Raw genomic sequence first — 23,154 nt, forward strand, 5'->3', positions numbered from 1 at the left:
TTTTTTTTTTTTTTTTTTTTTTTTTTTTTTTTTTTTTTTTTTTACAACATGTAAGATCAGATTCCAATCTTCTAATATTCAATATATAATTTATCATCCCTTTCTTCAGTTCTCTGTGAGTGGGTAAAATAATAGAGATTAGCAGATAAAATCCTAAAGGATTTCAACAAAGGTAAAACTTTTTTGATTGTACTTATCGTGGTTTGAGGAACACTGCGTTAATCAATTAACCACAGGTAATCAATTAATTGTTCAGCAAATACCATTATACATCCAGTGCTAACTCACTGGAAATTAACCAAACCAGAGAAATTCCTAAAGAAAGAGTTAATACAAGTTTCAGCTGATAAGCAGCATAGATTCTGGAAGAAACAGCTGCTCTTTATGACTGTCACAAAAGAAATTAACATGTCATGAACCAGATGGAACAAATATTCTAAGTTTTGCAATGAAAAGACAAATTATCTGGTTTCATTCTCTCACAATGAGTAAGACAAATAATCAAATGCAACATTCACACAAGTGGGTCTACGACAGACTTTCAGCATGGCAAAAAGTAATAAATACTAGAGACTTGGGATGGCTTCACCTGACCAGATAAATTGCTTTGTGCCTCAAATGGGAGAATAGTTTCATTACTAATGCCAGGATCCCTAGATAAGATGGCCAAGACTTGTGCAGAACACTGATGATATTCATGAGAAGATAGAGTATTTTAATTTATTTTTGTAATGGATTTGTCTGTTCATGAAAACTATAAGTGAGGTTTCTGCACACTGCTAACTTGTCTTGGGAGAGTGAAGTAGTAATTACAGTCAGAATAGAGAAGAAAAATGGATATTTGCAAATGTTATGCAACAAGCTCTTTAAAATTACATTATGTGTGTAGCCTACAGGTGAGAGATAATATAAAGAATAGCCTCTTCAAATGAAAGAAGCACACGATGCACATGAGGATGACATAATGAAAGGAGATTCACTACAGTATAACACACTTACTATATAATTGTGTTCTTTTATTTTGATGAAAAATGTATAACACAAATGAGGAGAAAATACCTGGAAGATTATACAAAAAACAACATTTATTTTCATGTCTGGTGGTTCAACCATTATCAGAATAGGTGTCAAGTAGCCGTCTCAAGAAACCCATGCATCAAGGAGATCTAATACCTAATCTTCATATAATAGTGGCTAAATCAACCTGTACCTTCACAGGATTTGAATGGGATCGCACCTTCCACATTTGAAATGAAGCACAATTACTTTGAAAACATCTATAAAAAAATTAATATTAACTTCCAATCAGAGCAAGCTACCTATCTAATAAGTCAACTTCCAGTCTAAAAGAAGCGAGACTCCTTAAAACAGAGCTCTCCTCACATGATCCACTGTCAATAAACAGAACCTGCAGATCTTCTTGTAAAGAAAAACAAAAAAGTAGAGCTAAACAGACCATGAATATTATTTCATTACAAGTTACAGCTTTTAGAGTAACAAAGAATAATTTTACAACAGGTTATGACATTTTGGTGTGATCATTCTCAAGTACACAAGTTTTAATCGTAAAGAAGATTTTAATATTTACTGTAAAAGCTGTAACTTCTAATGAAATAATACTTATACTCAGTAAGTAAACTGAAAACAAAACTATTAAGACCACGAATATGTACAGAAAAATTGGCTGACAAAAACAGAAATAGATTATTTCTTCAGAGACACAATAGACATTAGAATTATTTTGAAAAATACTGGTATGCATCAATGATAATGTAAAGGAAAATACAACATTAAAAAAATTTAAACCATAGTGTTAAAACCAAAGTAAATTTGGGACTGGATGTCAAACGGTAATTAACAAGTTTAATAAATTTAAACTGTAAGCACAAATGACACCAGGCAAACCATTCCAAAAGTTTATAATTTTAAGAAACAAATAATTTGACAAAAAACAAATTTGGATATGGAACCATCTCCCCAAATTTGGCAAGCAGAGATTGGAAATACTGTATATACTCGTGTAAAGGTCAAATTTTTGTGACTAATGTTTTAGGCTGTAATTTAGGGGTTGACTTTTACACAAGCAATACTTTCCAGAGATTGAATTCATGCTCAGTAAGAGTCAACAAAATATGATTTAAGTATAAATAGATGTGTACTGTTATGAGTTTAAAACTATTTATGATAAACAAATGTAGTTTCATGTTACAATTTGAAGACCTTCTAGTTATAGTATTAAAACTATATACAAGTAAAAAATGGTCATGTGGTCCCTTCCTGGAACCAAGTCTGTGTTGATAAAGTTGTGTGTTTTTGTTCCTTTTCACAAGTTTTTGATATAAAGTGTGACTTAGCCTGGGATGAGCGATTGCTCTCTTAGGTTTCCGAGAAAACTAGGTCGACTTTTACACAAGATAAATGAAAGTAATAAATTTGCTATACTGAAAATGTATTTCTGATAGGTACTTCCCTCTTCTCACAAGATTAGCTATTCTCCTTCATTGCTTCCCTCTATATGCAAACATTTTGCTTTATGCATTCCACAAGTCTTCTGCTCCCCACAATTAGAATCAAGTGATTCCAGCATGTCTCTCATGCAAACCATCATGCATCACCTTTCCACCAATAGGAGCATAGTATACTCACATGATGCATGTCACTCACTTTATGCACCTCTACCGAACTATTACTTCAAAGTTTGGCAGAAAACAGAAGCACCGGAAGTATGTGGGGAGGAAGGGTGAGAAGTGTAAGCAGAGAGAAATACCTATTGGAAATACATTTTCAGTATAGGAAAATTATAACTTCTGATACAGTACTTCCAACCACTAACAAGATTAGCTAGAATCCCATATTGATTAGGAGGAGGGACCGGTGCAAGGGAAGAACAGACGTACCCCCTGAAAGCATTCAAGAATACCTCAGTAAATGAGAGTCAGATCGGAAGATCTGAAGAGGGGCATCGCACCACATCTGAGCCAGGTATACTCTTCGCCCATGTGTGAAATGTTTAAGATATCAGGGTAGAAAAGGTGAGAAGCACATCTGAGTGAGAGAGAATGCAAGAGAAAAGAGATCCTCATCAGAGAAAGATAATGGAACTCAATCCCACAATGTAAAAATTGGGTGAAGAAGGAAGGGTATAGAGTGGCTAGGGTAGGGCAGACCATAATTGGCAAGTCAATTACATCTAAAACCTCCTCGCAGGGTACTGACATCTGTGAGGATAGGATGAGGATACATTGTCTTCACCTCAAACCCAAGAATTGGGGAAGTGAGAACCAGTCTGATTCCCGGGCATTACAGAAGGATGAGGTAAAAGCTATAGATCCTGGAACTGGACCTCCGGCATCAAAAGAATGTCTATCACATGCAAATAACCCCCCCCCCCCCAACCTTGAAACATGCTGGGACCACTCATGCAATAACATCCCCATAAAACGAGAGAACAAGGGACAGCCAAAAATAGAGCCGGTACAATCCCACATATCACTACTGTGACTCACAACACATATGAAGAAATCAAGGGAGGAAGACAGACAACCCGAACCTGTGTGAGGACTTATGTTGATTGGTTCACTCTAAATCCAAAACCTGCCCATGGAGTACCAACATCTATGTGAGGATAGAATGAAGGCTCCCAATCAAAGGAGTAAACTGCATTCTGACATCTCACTCAGTTATATTAATTATTGCAAATTGGAGGACAGTACATCATCTACACCAGCAAAACAAAACCACCCTACTCTGCACTGAATGGTTATACTTATCTTTGTGTGGAACCCTTTCAGGAGAATGCCTCCATGGTCAACCACCCCAGTGGTTTGGTACTAGAAAGTGGTAAGGACTCTTGTACCCCACTAGAAGAAAGGAGGGTGATAATGTGTTTGAGAGCCAGAGGGAACGACATCATCTGAGAAAGTGCAAATAGAGGGAAGCAATGAATGAGAATAGCTATCTTGTGAGAGGAGGGAAGTACTGTATCAAAAAATGAAGATTTTTCTGTCAAAAATCTTGGGTCAACTATTACTTAAGTATATATACAGTACTAAATAACCAGATATTAAAATCTGAAAAAATACTCATCACATAAAACACTTGTCATGGAAATTCTGACATTATCTACATAACAATACCTCTGTAATGTTCTGATCCTCTTTCATACTACTGTGTTGAATGCTCATTTAGTGTGAATATCATCAGAATAGAAATTTCTCCTAGAAAAACACAAAACTATTATTTAATTATAAATATGTGTAGCACTTCAACTTCAAAAAGTCACCTTGTTGATAAACAAAATGCACATATATAAATGTAACAAAATATATACATATTAACACATACCTTATTTCCAAGAAACATTAATTTTGGGCCTTATATGTCACTAATTACACATATTTCTAACAAAATGTATTTCTTGTAATTTTTTTAGTTCTAAATACACTTAGTTAAACTATAATTTTCTCCCTAATTAAGTTATGAAAATTAAACATTTTGTACAATTTTTCAATGGGACTTAGTTTAACTACATATCAAAAATACTTATTTGAATGCCAATTCCTAAAACTTAAAAATCATAAAAATGTTTATATAAAAATTGCCTAAACACTAAGTGTGTTCAGTGAATAATGAACATAACACACTACACTAAAATAATGATAATGATTTGCATTAAATATGAAGAAAGAGGCTTACCTATTACTTTATACAATTTTCAACTGAGAGTCTTTAACCAACTACACATACTATATAAACATAAATGACCAACAGATGATCAAACATGATTGGGTCATCCAAGTTACCGGTTAGCATCTTGAACAATCAAACCCACCGTATTTACATTTATGTTTAAAAATACCACAATTAAACAGGTGATATGGTTCCAATACAAACCAAAGTTTGGGTGAATTTGGTTTGTTTTACATTTCATGCAAAAGTAAACAAAGGCTATCTGTGTTAGCCATCCCTAATTTAGCAGTGCAAAACTAGAAAAAAGGCAGCTGGTGATTACCACCCACTATCAACTCTTATAAAATTCATAAACTTTTAAAGGGACAAAAAGGAGCTTATTAGCCCATCAAGGATGTCCCTTCCAACTCCCAACTATAACCACCCTTTACTACTCATGTATTCATCCCATCTTTTCTTGAACTCAGTTAAATTTTCTGTCTACATCACCTTTGAAAGCAGCTCATTCCAAAAGCCAACCACCCTGACTGAAAAGTAATACTGTATAAACCGCAGACGACTCCTACACTGCCAAAATGTATGACCCCTTATCCTATTGTTTTCACTGCTAAACCCAAAAAAGTTTGATAGATCTATATTATCAATACCTTAATAATCTTAAACACCTCAATAAAATCCCCTCTGACCCTTCTACTCTCCAGAGAAAATAAGTTTAGAGATTTTAGTCTCTCCTCACAGGACAATCCCAGGTATCATCCTAGTGGCTCTTCTCTAAATCTTCTCCAACAATTCAATGTCCTTCTTTAGGAAGGGAGCCCAAAACTGTACACAGTACTCTTAATGAGACCTTACAAGTGATTTGTACTGTGAAACAATAATATCTCTTGTCCTGTATTCAATATTTCTATAGATGCTACCCAAAATCCTATTAACCTTATTGTTAGCTACAATACACTATTTAGATGGCTTATGTGACTTTTTGATCACAACATCAAGATCTTTTTCTTCAACCACAGTATTTAATGTATTCCCATTTAAATTGTGAAAACCTACATGCACCACCTTACATTTTGGATAGTTAAACATCATCTGCCATATATTGGCCCAATGTATCAAATGATCCAAGTCTCCCTCTAAGTCTGCAGGATTTTTGATATAATTAGCCACCCCAAAGATCTTAATGTCATCTGCAAACTTCTAAATTTTGTTAATCATTCCAGAGTCAATATCATCAATATAAATCACAAACAGCAGAGGACCCAGCACAGAGCCCTGAGGCACACAGCTTGTAACTGTGATCCAGTTAGATCTAACTCCTTTATCACTATTCTCTGCTTTCTACTCTCCAGCCAATTTCGTATCCAATTCAATAACATTTCTCCCACACCCACAGATTTAATTTTTGTAACTAGTCTTTTGTGAGGCACCTTATCAAATGCTTTCTGAAAATCAAGGTAAACCAAATACATAGTATTTCCTTCATCAACTCTTGCAGTAACATTCTCAAAAAATGTCAGAAGATTTGTTAAAAAAAAGACTTTCCCTTAGTGAAACCATGCTGGCTCTTTGACACTATGTCAAACTGCTTTAAGTGATTCTGCAATGCATCTTTAATCACACTCTCCAAAACCTTTCCAACTAATGATATAAGGCTAGCTGGCCTATAATTGCCTGGACAATGTTTATCACCTTTAAATATTGGACTGACATTAGCCAACTTCCAATCGTCTATTACTCTTCCACAACTAAATAACCTATAAAAAATATTAGCTAGAGGTTTACAAATAAAATCTTTAAGTTCCTTTAAAACTCTAGGATAAAAGTTGTCTGGTCCAGGAGATTTATCAATTTTAGGTTTCCCAACTTTTCTCTTAAAATTTCAGAACATAATATGTTTTACATCAATATTTTCCCCACACATTAAGTGCTCTGGTTGAGGCATTATACTTGTATCTTCCTTTGTAAAAACTGAAGAAAACATATAATGTAATAAGTTTACCATCTCATAATCTTCTAAGATCAGCTCCCCATCCTAACATTTTGCTTACCCATCATATACCTAAAGAATTCCTTATTGTTTGATTTAACTCTCTCAGTCAATGCTCATTCAAATACAGTTTTTGCCCTTTTAACTTTCTTTTTAACCAGATCTCTTGATTTCCTATAGTTCTCCAATTCCTTATTTTTTCCAGTAATTTTAAATTTCTTGAATTTATTATGTTTATCCCTAATATGATCTTTTAAACCTTTACTAAGCCATACTGGCTTATTCTACTCCGTTAATATATTTTTTTCCTGTAGGGAATACATATGTTCTGTAAGCATATCATTTTTTCCCTAAATGCTTCCCACATCTGTTCAAGATCCTCTCCCAACTCTTTAGATTTTGGGCTACTCTTTCACCAAAGAATAATGGGATTGACTAACACATTATAATGCTCCCACAGATGAAAGAGTAAGCATGTTTGGTGGGATGGATTCGAACCTGCAACCCATAGATTACAATTCAAATGCCCTAACCACCTGGCCATATCATGTCCCATTTGGTTGAAGAACTAATACATATTTGGGCCATATAACTATTACATTCAATATAATAAACAAAAATCATTACAGAAAAATGTTTCAAACATCAAAAGCTTCAAAAAAAAAAGTCAATAAATAGTTCATAAAAATAAAATACCAACTGACATTGAAGATATGTAAAAGTCATGGACTAAAGACAAAAACTAGAAAAATATTTTTAATGGAAGAATTATTTCACTCATTAGTCAAATGAAGAACATGACAATGACCTGTAAAAAAATTAGGTGGTTTTAAAAAAGTCTAAGAGAAAGAAAGTTGTACATATTTTAAAAACCTGAAAGGGTTAAGGTCAAATGTATTTTTATTTGCTTTGTAAACAATGAACTTTACATTTTTGCAAACAAACCAAAGTTCACAAGATTCATAAATTCCAAAACTTTTTAAGGAATTGTAAAAACTGTCTCTTGAAAGAAAGTTCTAGAAGTTATAATTTTCCTATACTGAAAATATATATCTGATACATACTTTCCTCCTCTCACATATATAGCTATTCTCATTCAGTGCTAACCTTTGTATGCAAGCCTTGCACTCCCACGTACCCCACAAGACAACCCTCCACCAATAGGAGTGTGACACACCCTCCTGACATGTGACTCCCTCTATTCAATTCTACCAAACTATCAAATCGAGTTTAGACAGAAAAGGAAGCACAGGTTTTCAGTGGGAAGGACAAATGGGAAGTGTGAAAGGAGGTAAGTACCTACTGGAAATATATTTTCAGTATAGGAAAATTATAACTTCTGATACAATACATTAGCTCTTCTCACATGTATAGCTAGAATCCCACATTGAAGAGGTGGAGGGAATGGTGCGAGGGACAAGAAGAAGCATCCAAAGAACACCTTGTATTGATGATCCTTTTAACAGAGAGCCATACGTGTGAGACCACACCACTTCCATACCAGGTATACTCTTTGCCCAGTGTGAAAAGAGGTGTCACAGACACTGGCAGAAAAAGTGGAGAAGCACAACCAAAAAGGAGAGAAGATGGTTGGATTGGAATCCAAATCACAATATATCATAATCTCAGTCCCATTAAAGAGAGGCAATAGATGAATCCTCTACAGACAGTAATGTTGGGGGAAAGTGAAACTGGATGTGCTCCAAGGTGTAGAGTGGCTAGGGTGTAACTCAAGTCCAAAATCAAGCGGAATTGGAAATATACCCTCTGATCCATGGCAGGAGGAGGGTCCACACTGTCTTCACCTCAAATTCAGTAGAATGGATGCATATACTGCACAAACTTAACTACGAAAAGGGCACAATGCACAATGTACACAGCAAGTCAACTACATCCAAAACCCATGATGCCGGGAAATGACATCCATGTGAGGGCAGGATGAGGATCATACCATCAGTAACTCAACTATAGTCCAAAACCCAGCAACCGGATATCAACATCCATGTGAGGGTGGGGAAGAGGGTTATACCACCAGCTTGTCAACTACAGTACAAAACCCAGGCCACCAACATTCAATGGGGGTATAAAAGAGGATCATAGCGATGGGAAGTCAACTACAATCCAAAACCCAGCCATCTGGTGGGGATAGGAAACAAGACCATACTGTCTTCACCTCAAGTACTCCCCGATCCATGAACTGGCATAAGTTGTGGTTTAATAACGATGTGAGAAATTGAATGATCAATCAGGGAAACCAACATCCAGCATTGAAAAGATGTCTGTGTAATGTAAGCCATCTCACTCAAATATATGATGACACAAACCACCCCAAGCACGGGAACATCCTCAGAATAATAATCATCAAGGGATAGCAGAAGGAGAAAACCGTAGTAATCTGCAAATACTTCCACTGTGACCCACTAGAAGGATGGAGTAACAAGAGTAGAAATTAGTGAGGGAATAGAAACATTTTTAATACATGTGTGAGGACATATATTGGTTGATTCAACTCTAAATCCAAAACCCAGCCACTGGAAACCAACATCCATATGGGGGTAGGATGAGGGATCCCAATCAAAGAAGTGAACTGCAATTTTGACAGCTCACTCCCATGTTACCTAGTGGAGGACATCACATCATCTACACCAGCAGAACACCACTGCCCTGCTCTCAACTGAATGGTTTTATAATTTATATATATTATTTGTATTTCATTATCACATTCAGGAGGATGCATCCATGGTCCACCACCGCAGCGGCTTGGAACTGGAAAGTGGTACCAACTCTCAAACTCCACTAGAAGAAAAGGGGAGAGAAATCGTGTTGGAGAATCCAGAGGAACAACAAACCTGACACAATGCAATGGGTGACCAAGAAACCCTATTTTGAATAGCATACCATACTGATTTATTCAATACAAGGATTAGCAGGGATGTGAACTATCCCCTTCCGTTTTACCCATGTAGTCCATGGGTGAGTATGGTCTGAGATGGGCAATTTTATCAAATAAACCTATCCCTGGAATAAACCTACAAGCAATCTTGTGGAACACCCCATCTCCAAAGTGTGCATTGTTAAGTCATCATGGTCTTACAGCATGACTTTTACTAGTTGAAGTAGACCTGGACAGGCACCACTCATCACAGAGTGGGATCCATAAAGACAAAAAGAGAAAGATGCCACTGAAAATAAGAGGCATATATATTAAAAGGTAACTTACCAAGTCTCACGAAAGAGTGAAGGATGGCTAAAGGTGGAGCCAGCAAAGATGAGATACAGGAGAATAAAAAAGGCAAAGCAAATATACCTACCAGAGGAATTAAAAGGCCCATCCAGTAAGGGTAGAAGTAGAGAGGTCCCTGGAATAACAGTAGACCCAGGGGAGATACAAACAATGGTGGGAACTCCAAAAGGGACATAAGGGAGAAAGTACAGATACCCTCCTGAACAGGTGAAGCCCAAGGAAGGGGAGATCAGTACGATAAGAAAAGTATATAAGTGCAATAGAAGAGAGTACAAGAAGCATGCACAGCATAGGCAAGGGAACGATGGTAATCATAGGCAAGAAAAATGAAGAAGTCTGAAAAGAAAAATGGTACAAAAGGAGCTTGCAAATCTTCATTAAGGTCTCAGTCAGGAGTGGGAGCCAGACAATGAAGTCAGAGAAGAGTGAAGGAGTATAACAGAGAGTAAAGGGAAAGAAACACACTGTGGTACCAGAAAAGGTGAAATGGCATGAGCAAGGCCACCCAATAACCTGCTAAGGCAAGAACTGAAAAACAACAGAGTAACTGCCAAGTAGAAAGATGGTTCACAGTAAGACAGCCTGAAGGAATGGAGGGACTGATGAACCAATGATGAAAGACCTACAACTTTCATTGATAAACAAACAAAGTAGAAGGTCAATAGGAATATGACAAGAAGAATGTCACACTATTGGAAAGTCCAGCCCAACAGATTGAAAAATCCTATATGTAACCATATTCCACAATGAAAAAGGGATGTATGAGGATGAAGCAAGACAGAGAGGTGAAATTGGATAGAGGAAAGGGGAGGATGAATGATAGCAAAGAAGCAGGGGAAACCAAGACTGAGCTGGCCAAAGAGGCATTAACCACAGGATACAAGAAAAAGCAACAGGTATCAAGGTAAGGACCCAACGGAGGAAACAAAGAGGGGAATAAGCATATAGAAAGAAATGAGAACAGACCTGTGGCTGATAAAATTGACAGCCACAGATGAAACATAAGAAATAGTAAACAGAAGAGAGGAAGCCTGGAATAGAGAAGGATGTCAAAGACATTCACAATGGGCATGCTCAACCAAAAGGAAAGACCTGAAAGTGTAGAGACACTCTGTTGGTTGAACATGGACTGGTTGAGAGACAGCTCACCACCCTGTAATAAGGTCCTGGCAAATGACAGGTAATAAGTCAAACCTAATGTGAATGGGTCCACAAGTGTATTTCCAATGTCTCAAAAAAATGTTTCTGGAACAGATGTTTTTAAATGGTTGATGCAAGAAATGACTGAGTGGAACATGATCAAGTAGGGGCAGGAATGGGAACGTGCCTGACGAATAGCAAGAAGGTCAAGAACATTGATGTGGGGTGAATGGCTGTCCTACATCCAAATGGCAGAAGTCATACCCTCTACCAGAGATCCAACTTGAAAGGAAATGCCAGGAGAAGTATGGGCAGAGACCAGTCACCTCAAGGAGACAACAATGGAACCCAAGAAAGAAATCCTTAGGTCTGCAGGGTTCACTGAAGCAGGCACATGTGTAAGTACCTTAAAGGAATGAGAGGTTTCAGGGAATCCAGGGTTCTCAAAAGCAAAATAACCTTATGCACAAGAAGAGAATGAGAAACACAAAACCTGGTGACCAGATACACCAGAGCTCACAAGCAAGAAGGAAAAAGCTAAATTCAGCTAAGACAAGTGATGAAGAAAATGCCCAGAAGTACCAGATATTGAGTGGCTATTAGAAAGGACTTGGATCTCAGGATAAGTCCTCCCCAGTTGAGTAGATACCTATAAAAGAAGGGAGGTGTGATTGAAATAAACTACCTGAGAATGGGCCAACAGAAGTCAATCTTCCAAGAAAAGGAAAATCAGCCTCAGACCATAAATACAGCAAGTGAATGCCCTCACAATACCAATGGAAACAACAGGGGTCAATGTGAAGTCAAAGGGAAGAATAAGATATGAGAAAATGATGGGCAGCTCAAGAGTGATGTGGAGGAAGGTGTCGGAAACATCAACCATGGCCAACTGTAGACCAGGTGAAAAATAGCATAGATAGGGTCAGAGGGAGAGAAAATGAAATGGAAAGTGAAAAAAAGAGAAGCAAGGAGAGAGAGACCAAGGCAGATAATGAAAAATAACTGTCAGCAGAAAAGGAGACCAACAGCAGGAGAAGAGATGGAGACCCTCAGGGCCACATGTATCTGGTAGTCACTGACAAGAGGAGCGATGAAGTAGGTTACTGGTAAAGGGAGGACTCAAAAAAGGGAATACATGGAACCTGGAATGGGAAGATTAGGGATAGACTGATCCAGAGGAGGAATAGGAGGAAAGGACAAGATCAACAAAGAAGAAAAATCTGGGAAGATAACAAGAACAGAAGTCACCAGGGAGAAAGGAACACCACAAAAGACATCCAGGTGAAGAAAAGGAACATGACAAATCCCAGATATCAAAAAAGAAAGAATGAATACAATAAGGAGTCCCAACAGCAGAGGAGCAAAGAAATGTGAAATGAAGCAGGAGAAGTAGAACAGGCTACACTGACAAAGAGAAGGGAACAAACATCTACAGAAAACCCATCTGAAGCAAGATCAAATGCCTCTGGTAAAAAGTGGAATTAGGAAAGGGAATACAGAAAGGTAGCAAGAAAAGATGAAAATTCAAAAATAGGGAACCAGACAGTGAACTAGAATGTAAAGGGCCCAATCTCCAAGCTGGCCAAATAGATACCAAGGAGATGAAATCAAGAAAAGGAAGAAAGTCTTCAAGTCAAGACAAAATGTATCACAAACACAAGGTGGATAAAACTTTCGGGTGTGATAAAGGAGCCATTAAAGAAAGGAAACAGTATAAATCCTAATAACAAGCAAACAGGAAAAACATGGAGAACCCCAAGAACTGGAGTTCATGGAATAAAAAATTACTAACAATAAAGAAAACTTTGAACATGATTGGTGAGGCATCAGTTATCAAAACTGTTTGCAGTTTTGATCCCTATATTATGAGCAACAATATCATTGTAATCTTGGGCATAATTGGTGAGGCATCAGTTACAAACTTAGTCCCTTTATTAAAGAACAACATTGTCAATTGTAACCTTGGATATTATTGGTGAGGCATCAGTTATCAAAACTGTTTGTAGTTTTGAGCCTTTTATTACAGAAAGAACATTAACATGTTGAAAAAGCATTCAAAGACAAGCTAATACTATAATGCCTAATGTAAAATATTTAACATATGAAAGTAGTATGAATCTTCAATTGGACAATTAGAAAACTAGAGGTATCATGTTCTAATGCAATTATTAACCAAAATAAAAATATTACTAGTCTTGACCACCCTTTGCTTATAAAAAAAAAAAATTAATCTTAAAACTTGACTATATCTACTAATTCCACTAGGTCCTAAATTATCATAAAATATTTAGAACATTAGAGTGAGTTTGAAAAAAGAAAAGCACTCTGTTCAAAGTTCTAACATCTTTATAACCATTCAAATAAAATTTAAGTTAAACTAAACCACATGCACAATCATATCATCAGGTAAACCATTCTGCAAGTTTACAATCCTAACCCAGTAAAAACTGTACTAAAGAAAAGGTTAGGACCTAACCACTACTTCTGTCTTGTTTAATGAACCTTTTTTTTAATCCTCTCTTCACAAAACTAAGTCTTCTTCAGGATTTTAAAAGTTTATATAGGTGCATGTACTTTATATCCTTATAATCAACTTATTATTCCCCTACTTAAATCTTTCACAAGTAGTTTGTTGAACTTTTAACAATTTTAAACACCTCAATCAAGTCAACTTTAGTCCTATGCTCCAGAAAAAAAACACAAGGTTATTAAGCTTCTCTGTATCTATTTAAATTCTTTAAAATAGATATAATTCAAGCAGCCCATCTCTTTCCAGCAAGTTGATATTCTTCCCATTGTAAGACAAACCTATACACCAGAAATAATGCTGAGTGTTTTAAGCTTTTGTCAATAAACCCAATTAATTCCTCTTTTTTCCAACAAAACCAAAGCTTATCTCAAAGAAGTCTTCTAAGTTTCCATATCTCAATTACATTGCTTTACACTTTTCCAAATTAAAAATTGTTTAACATTTTAGCCCACACATTAACTGTAAGATTCTTCTGATCAAAAGAATTAATCTCAAAACTATTAGTCTTTCCTAGCACCTTAGTATCGTTAGAGTTCAGAACTATCAAGGAATCTTATTGGCTCCATTACCCAGTCAGACAAATATTCATTTATCACCAACCTTAGCTTTCACCCACCAATGTCACGAAAATCTAACTAGTTAATTTTTTATATAACACCTTACCAAAGGTTATCTGAAAGTCAAAATAATCAAAAACTAGCAAGCTGCTCTTTTTCATGCTAATGTTACAAATGCTTTCTTACAATAAAAGTATATGAGCTAATAAGATACCATTAACCAAAAAAAGTAAAGAATTTTAAAAAAATTCAACCTATATCTGTTTTAGCACAAAAGCAAGTAAAGTGATTACAGGATCATTCAGCCCATAAACATCACATCACCACTATTCAAACCAACCAAGCTTAATATATACTTTCACATTCATATAACCATTCAAAATAAAACAAGAAATCTTAGTGCAATATGACTGCATACAGCACCCAGTGAATTGATCAACCAAAGAAATCAATCCAAATGAAATGTAGTCCTTCACCTTTGATCTATCCAACAAACAATTTTAGACCAATGGTACATAACATGCAAACCACTCCACAAATCATAACTCTTAACAGAAAAGTAACCTTGACTGAGAGTAATTCCAGATCTAGTCAACCAGTGCATAGAGGTATTACAACTAACACCTAAGTTTCTACTTCCATCTTCAATATCCCACAACCAATTCTTCTTGTCAGTTTACTCCAGTTTGCTAACTGTTTTAAACTCTGAAACCAAATCATCTCTACTTCTTCTGAGCTTTAGGAAAAACAAGTTTTAAACCTTTCTTCATTCATTAAACTTTTTTAGCCAGGTATTATTGCAATAATTCTCTGTACCAATTACCAGTCAATATGCTTCCCACATGTATAGTATAAGAGCCAAACACAGTGACTTAAAAAAAGGGACCTCATCAGATTTTGTACAAAAAAGAAAATTAACTCCTTAATCTTAAAACAATGTTCTGGTAATCTAAGAACATTAAAACAATGTTTCACAAAATGCTTCTTGATAAATTGGAAAATTTTTTGAGATATGAAACAGACAATTTGGTCTCCTAAGGTTATCCTTAAATACCCGCCCTTAAGTAAAAAATTTACTCCCACCCTTTATTTTTTTAGAAAATCATCTATTCCCCTCTTAAATTCCTGTGAAGTGCTTGTCTCTACTACTAACATTAGGAAGTCATTCCATAAGTCAATAACCTAATTCAAAAAAAAAACAAAATATGCTGTCAACTGGGAATTGAACTATCTCTCCCAAATCTTCCACTTCTGTACTCTCATCCTATTTATCTTCAGAATACAGCACAAAGAAATCAGAGCCCTTTATCCTATTAATCCTCTAAACAACCTTGTAAACTCAAAGAAGATCACCCCTTACCCTTCTCTCAACAGAAGTTAAATAAAGAGATCTTAATCTAACTTGTAAGACAACCCTTTCATCCCACAATTTATCCTTGTAGCCTCTCCTCCAAGATCTTTCCAATAAGCCAATATCCTTGCTTAAATAAGGAGACCAAAACTACACACAGTATTCCAATACTGACTTGTAATCAATATGTCTATAAGTACATCTTAAAATTCTGTTAGTTTTACTACTACCAACAAAGCACTTGCATTGTTGGTTGAGTAACTTAGCCACCACTGTACAAGACACTTTTCTTCAGTCGTGCTTAGTGAATTGGTTCCTATCATACTAAATATGTAATAATAATTATAAACCAAATACAACTTGATTCAAGTTGTTCTGTAATATCTCAACATCCTCAACATAGCTAGAAATACCAAATGTTTAATGTCATCAGAAAACTTCACTAATTATGCCCTTTTCTTTAATATATATATATTAAAAAACAAAGGCCCCAAGCACTGACCCGAGGCAACTCCACTATTAACAAGGGTCCAGCTTGACTGAACTCCATTAATAACATTTAGGTTTCTCCCATCCAGCCACCCAATATCAAATTAACTATTCTTTGCCCAACCCATATGTATATGATTTTCCTGACTAATTGTTTGTGTAGCACCTAATCAAGAGTTCTTATGGAAAAGTTAACACATCAGTAAAGCAAGATTTACCTTTGGTGACTCCATATTGGCTATCATTTGAAGAAGCAAGTGCAAGGTATAAAAAAGTATTCTTCCATTTGAGACACAAAAGAGTTAGAGAAGATCTGATTGAAGTGTTACAATTTGTTAAGGGAATTGGCAGTGTTGATACCTAATCTTTTTTTCTTACTTAATAGTGAGAATGGTAAGACTAGGGGACACATAAATTTTGGCAGGGAAGGAACAATCTTCAGCTAACCTTTATTATTCTAACAGGGTAGTTAGCCTTTGGAACAAGTTGCCTTCAGATGTGGTAGATGAAGTTGATTTAAGGGAAAGGTTGATAAATATTTGAATAATAAGGGCTGGCTTTGAGAATTTTAATGTTTAGTTTGATTTATTGGATGGGATGGCTAGATGGACCAAAAGATCCCTTCTTTAATGTTATGTTAATATGGAAAATGTTGCAAGATGATCCCTTGTATTTCATGTGTCCTTTTGTGGTCAGCAATCATCACATAAATAAACTTCATGTGCTGGATAATAGGAGACAATGAAACATCTCTTAGTTATTTGCTTTCCATAGGCTTGCATATGCCCATTTGAGATATCATATTTCACTGAAGAATTCTGTAAAGCTTCTTTTATCTCTCTAGATCTAGAATGTTTCCACAACAGTAGTAAGACTAAATGATCTATAATCTCTTATCCCCCTTTAACAAATAGGAGTAACACAAGTAATTCTCCAATCCTCAGGCACTTGCCCACATTCTATTAACCTACCAAAAATGAAAGATAAAGACTCACATATCTGATCTTTGACTTCTTTTTAAACCCTAGGGAAAACCTTACCTGGCCTTGATACTTGATCTATTTTTAACCTCTCAACTTTCCTACTTACCACTAAGGGATTGATATCTACATGACGCTGGTCAACTCCAACATTTCACATAGAATGCTCAGGGTCAGGAATATTGTAATATCTTCCTTGTATCTCATAGTCTTCAACAAAAACCTTGCCATTAGCATCCTTTACAAGCCCAATCCCCATTCTAACTCTATCAGACAGTTATTTCTCCTAATCCCTTTTAGATTTCCTAATTTCTTTTTTAATAAAATCCCTGTTCTTCCAAAAGTTCTGGAAATTTTTCAACCTATATGACAATTTAGACTTCTTCACCTTATGGCATTTATTACCAATTTTATCCTTTATATCCTTAGTAAACCAATTAGGTTTGTTCTTTCCTGTTAGTCTTTTCCTCTTTTTTTAGAAACATGCCTATCTAGAATTAAAAGCTTTTTTTTTTTAATTTCATATATCTGTCACCATCTTTTAACTTGTTTTCCCAATTCATGAATGACAAATCTTGTCTCATAGCCTCAAAACTAACTTTCTGAAAATTAGGTAATAAGATTCCATTTATCTTTATCTCATCATGCAGTAAAACCTCATTATGCATTGCTCACCCTTTCCTAAATGTTCCTACACTTCAAGCCTTTCACCTATATCCTCATTAGTGGTTAATAAATAAATTTAAAATGGCATTCCCCTTAGTTGGCTCTCTGACCACTTGTTACAGAAAAACATAATCACCTAAAGAAATCTCTCTCCCTCGCTGTTTGACTCAATACATTCCTAATCAATATGACTAAAATTAAAATTTCCCATAATTTTGCAGCAGTATTCTTATTAGAAGTAACCCTGATCTCTTACAGTTTCTCATTGACATCTTCTGTCTGATCAGTTGGCCTATAAAACAACTGTAAATTAAATTTAAAAGCTTTCCAGTCTTGAAACTCCTGAACATAACCCAGAAAGACTCAACCTTTTGACTATCATTGTTTTTATATTTTCAATCCTAATAGGCTATAGTTGCCTTATACAAAGTCATTAAATATTAAAAATAATTTCTATTGAAGACCATGATCTAATGGTAGTTCTCCAAATATGACTAAGTTTCAGAACTACCATTAGATCATTGTCTTCAATTTGAACAAAAATTCTTAACTCATTCATTTTGTTCCTAATACTCCTTACATTATAATAATAGCAACTAAGCTTTTTCTTGAATCTATTATGTTTATCTTTAAAATTTACTTATCTTTAATACTATTATTTATTTATCTTATGCATAAAATAATTAAAACTCCTCATTGCCTTAGCTATCCAATCAATCTGCTTATTCCCAAGCTGGGCACCACCATGTCTGTAATTGTAAATCTCTTTTTTTTCAGTTCCTTATGAAGATATTCACATTATCAACCCATCTGTCAACAACTCTTAACCTAAGATGTAGTCAATTCTAAGTTGTCTCTAACATAAGAAAGCTAAAAGCAATTTGCTTTTTCATAAAACTATTGTAAACAATTAGAAAGGATTCCAAAAATATATGTTGTAGGCTTATCTATTATTACTAAATATCTTAATTTTAGCATATTAAATATTTAGTGTAACTATCCAACTATCAAGAACCAAACATGGATAATTCTGCCTTTTCTGGAACCCACATTCAAATTCAAAACTACATATGATTTAATTATACTAAATTCAAATTCCAATCCACTAAATTCCACAATTCATCTCTTATTTTGAGAAAAATAATTTTTCATCATAAATATATATTATATAGACCTTTAGTTTCAAAGTATTATAAATTATCAATGCTAGGTTTCAATTTAATTGAAATGGCTACACAAAAATTCACAAATTGAATAATCAAGTACTCAACCATTAACTTCTATTAAACAATAAAACATGCACAATCTAAAACACCAGTCTCGAGGTTTTAATTTTCTGACCCTAATTACGACTAACAACACTATTTGATATGCGACATTTTTAATTTTATATATTTAAGTAATTTGAAATTTTAATTAATAAAAATAACTTACTACTTAGTAGTTGATCTAAAGGTATTCATTATTCTGCCTTGCACATGATTAACTTAAAACTAGAAATAAGTCAATTTCGTTACAAATTATCACACGAAAAAAAAAATGGCTATGCTAAACTAAAACTTATAACGACGAAACAAAACTAAATTGAAAATTGAACCACGCGCCTATATATATTCAAGTCTTAACGGCTAGCAACTTGCAACGGCAGAGGGCAGGCGGGAACCAGAGAAATGGAGTAAGCCTACAACTAAACTTAGCTATTGACAAAAGTACCTTACCAGCCGGTAAGCAAAAGTACCTTGTTTTTTCCATTCTAAACGTTGATATGAAACGAAAAATGCAATGACTGGAATTGACTTCCATTTGTCTTCCAATAAGTAACCTTGTATATATTAAAGCAATACAAACACCTACAAAATTATTAAGAATAAGATCCTCAAAGTAGAAGCAACTTACCCGCGAAAATATCTCAACGGTTGCCATATTGAAAACAACCTTATAGTCTAAAACACGTATGCTTACGCCAAGACTTGGTTCTTGAAATCCTGGACCTACTTGCGTGATACGTGACGGTCTATCGTAGATATAGGAAGTGGATCACATTTACCAACCAATCTTATTGATATAAGTGGATTCTATAGGAATCCTGTTGAAATAAATATAGGCAACATAATAAGCAAGTTAGTATTTGACAAATTACGCATGAATATTTGTATGCATATTACATATAATATTACTGCCATGCATATAGGAATTTATATCAATTTATCGCAGGCCTCGGTTCTTCGATTTTTAATTTTTCGTGTATTAGTAATAACATGGCGAGCACAGGAAACGGCATGACAGTAGCATTGGTATTTTTTTTTTCATTATACTACTGTCGTGAAACATTAATTCTTAGGGTTTTTTAGTCTTTCCTTTGATTTTAAACTCTTATCCAACTGATATTTACAACAAAATGCTTACAATGTCATTCACAATAATCCTTTAAAAATTCACATATGGCTGCATACGCCATTTGTATCGATTAAATTTGTTTTAGGCAGTAAAGTCATCTGGCGGCCAATATAACCAAATTTAAACGTGCAGTTGTCTTAAATTACTGTCGTTAAGCGCAAAGCTACACAAAGGGCTATCTGTGATCTGCCCACCACGGGTATCGAACCCCGGTTTCTGGTGATATAAGTCCGCAGACATACCGCTGTGCCACTAGGGGACTAAACTTGCAGCTAAGTAAGTAATAAAACATTTTAACATAAGTGTTTGTCGTTTTTGAAAAGCTCTTGAATATATATATACAACACGCATAACATATAAAAATTAAACTGTAAAAATTCTGACCCTTCAAATACATTTGTTATAAAATATATATATATATATATATACCGAAGTTTATTCTATGCATCATATTTAAATCCTATTTAAAGAATCTCGGTTTGTTTGGAATTTAGTGTAGCATGTTTGATACCAGCGGACAAATCATATTAAGATAATCGGGACGTTTTGAGTTGACGTCATTGCGGTAAGCGTAATCACTGATGAAGGTAAATAAGCTAATACGAGCGTTGCGAACTTATGACGCCCCCCAGTAGCACAACGGTATGTCTGCGAACCAACAACGCTAGAAACCGGGTTTCGATATCTGTGGTAAGCACAGCACAGATAGCCCACTGTGTAGCTTTGTGCTTAACTACAAACAAACGAACGTACACACAACATGTGAGGTGGCATATGTTACTAAGCCTGTATTTGTACTGAATCCATATGTGCGTTAACAGTATGCTTAAGTCTGTTTATCTCCTGAATTAGCTATCTATATTCAAATTAACAATGAGCATAATTCTGCAAGCGTGATAATATTTATTAAGGGAATAAGCTAACTATACAGACAGGCACTATAAAACAGAATCTCCTCTGTATGCAGGCGTTAGCAATAAGCATAAATCTATTTAGCACGTACATTAGCTAGTTATACGTGAGTTAACAGAATGTATAATTCTATTTAGCACGTGATTTAGAAGATATAAATCTATTTAGTACGTACATTAGTTAGTTATACGTGTTTGTTTGTGTGTTTGTAATTACGCACAAAGCTACACATTGGGCTATCTGTGCTCTGCCCACCACGGGTATCAAAATCCGGATTCTAGCGTTGTAAGTCCGCAGACATACCGCTGTACCACTGGGGGCAGTCATACGTGAATTAACAGTATGTATAATTCTATTTAGCACGTGATTTAGTAGATATAAGCACGTAAATTAGCTAGTTATATGAGAGTTAACAGTATGTATAATTCTATTTATCACGTGATTTAGTAGATATAAGTCTATTTAGCACGTAAATTAGCTAGTTATACGTGGGTTAACAGTATGTATAATTCTATTTAGCACGTGATTTAGTAGACATAAATCTATTTAGCACGTACATTAGCTAGTTGTACGTGAGTTAAAACTTAACAGTATGTATAATTCTATTCAGTACGTGATTTAGTTGATATAAATATATTTAGCACGTACATTAGCTAGTTATACGTGAGTTAACATTATGTATAATTCTATTTAGCACGTGATTCAGTAGATATAAATCTATTTAGCACGTACATTAGCTAGTTATACGTGAGTTAACAGTATATATAATTCTATTTAGCACGTAAATTAACTAGTTGTACGTGAGTTAACAGTATGTATGATTCTATTTAGCACATGATTTAGTAGACATAAATCTATTTAGCACGTACATTAACTAGTTGTACGTGAGTTAACAGTATGTATGATTCTATTTAGCACATGATTTAGTAGACATAAATCTATTTAGCACGTACATTAGCTAGTTATACATGAGTTAGCAGTATGTATAATTCTATTTAGCACGTGATTCAGTAGATATAAATCTATTTAGCACGTGCATTAGCTAGTTATACGTGAGTTAACAGTATATATAATTCTATTTAGCGCGTGATTTAGTAGATATAAATCTATTTAGCACGTAAATTTGCTAGTTATACTTGAGTTAACAGTATGTATGATTCTATTTAGCACGTGATTTAGTAGAGATAAATCTATTTAGCACGTACATTAGCTAGTTATACATGAGTTAGCAGTATGTATAATTCTATGTAGCACGTGATATAGTAGACATAAGTCTATTTAGCACGTACATTAGCTAGTTATACATGAGTTAACAGTATGTATGATTCTATTTAGCACGTGATTTAGTAGATATAAATCTATTTAGCATGTACATTAACTGGTTATACGTGAGTTAACATATTTAGTTTGTGATTCAGCTGGCATAAATATATTTATTACGTGAATTAACTTGCTATATATGCGTTAAGAAGGAGCATAAATTTGTTTATCACATGAATGAGCAAACTATATGTGCGTTAAAGATTTATTATATTGTTATGGTTAAATCTGAATCGGTAAAAATTGTTTCAACCATACGCAGGTGTATGAATACAATTCTTGGATGAGTATTGTTCCGCAAGACGTGAAAAGAAAAAACTTAGATAAATGATAATAACCAATAAATTGACACTTCGATATGAAAATTATAAAATGTTTTCATTTAGGCGTGTCAATTTATTCGTTATTATCATTTATCCAATTTTGTCTGAATAGAATGTGTGTTTGTCAAATAAACTAATTGTGGTTTAAGTGGTTTAGTTATTGTTAAGCACAAAGCTGCACAAAAAGGCTGTGCGCGCTCTGCCCACCACGGGCATCGAAACCCAGTGTTTTAGCGTCGAAAGGTGTTTTTGTTCTGCTGTTACACATATTAAAAACAGTTGTTTATCTTCATTTTAATCTGATTGTTCGAGAACTTTCAGGTAAACCGAAGGACATTGAACATACGTCTTATTCCTCCCAAATAACACATAAGTTAACTGTTAAACTCAGAACTGTTCAGTTGTGAGGGCCCGGCATGGCCAGGTGGTTAGGGCGCTCGACTCGCAATATGAGGGTCGCGGGTTCGAATCCCCACCAAACATGCTCGCCCTTTCAGCCGTGGGGGCGTTATAATGTGACGGTCAATCCCACTATTCGTTGGTAAAAGAGTAGCCCAAGAGTTGGCGGT

The 23,154-nt window shown here is 35.0% G+C and overlaps 1 protein-coding gene across 5 annotated transcripts in view; it reads right to left on the reverse strand.

Annotated features, from left to right (window-relative positions):
- The window catches only part of LOC106477250 (histone-lysine N-methyltransferase EHMT2-like), a 78,196-nt gene extending 58,461 nt beyond the window's left edge, over positions 1–19,735 (reverse strand). Inside the window, exons 1-2 of one of the 5 annotated variants that reach the window (XM_022381442.1) lie at positions 19,530–19,735; positions 4,137–4,217 (exon numbers count right to left, since the gene is read on the reverse strand). The gene's annotated coding sequence lies outside the window, so the exon portion shown is untranslated. Of the gene's footprint in view, positions 1–4,136; positions 4,218–19,067; positions 19,203–19,371; positions 19,448–19,529 lie in introns of those variants that run through there. The other 4 variants (XM_022381445.1, XM_022381444.1, XM_022381446.1 and 1 more) reach the window with 4 other exon arrangements.
- Between the last annotated feature and the right edge of the window lie 3,419 nt (positions 19,736–23,154).

The sequence above is a fragment of the Limulus polyphemus genome, unplaced genomic scaffold (assembly GCF_000517525.1).
Source record: "Limulus polyphemus unplaced genomic scaffold, Limulus_polyphemus-2.1.2 Scaffold164, whole genome shotgun sequence".
Taxonomy (NCBI): domain Eukaryota; kingdom Metazoa; phylum Arthropoda; class Merostomata; order Xiphosura; family Limulidae; genus Limulus; species Limulus polyphemus.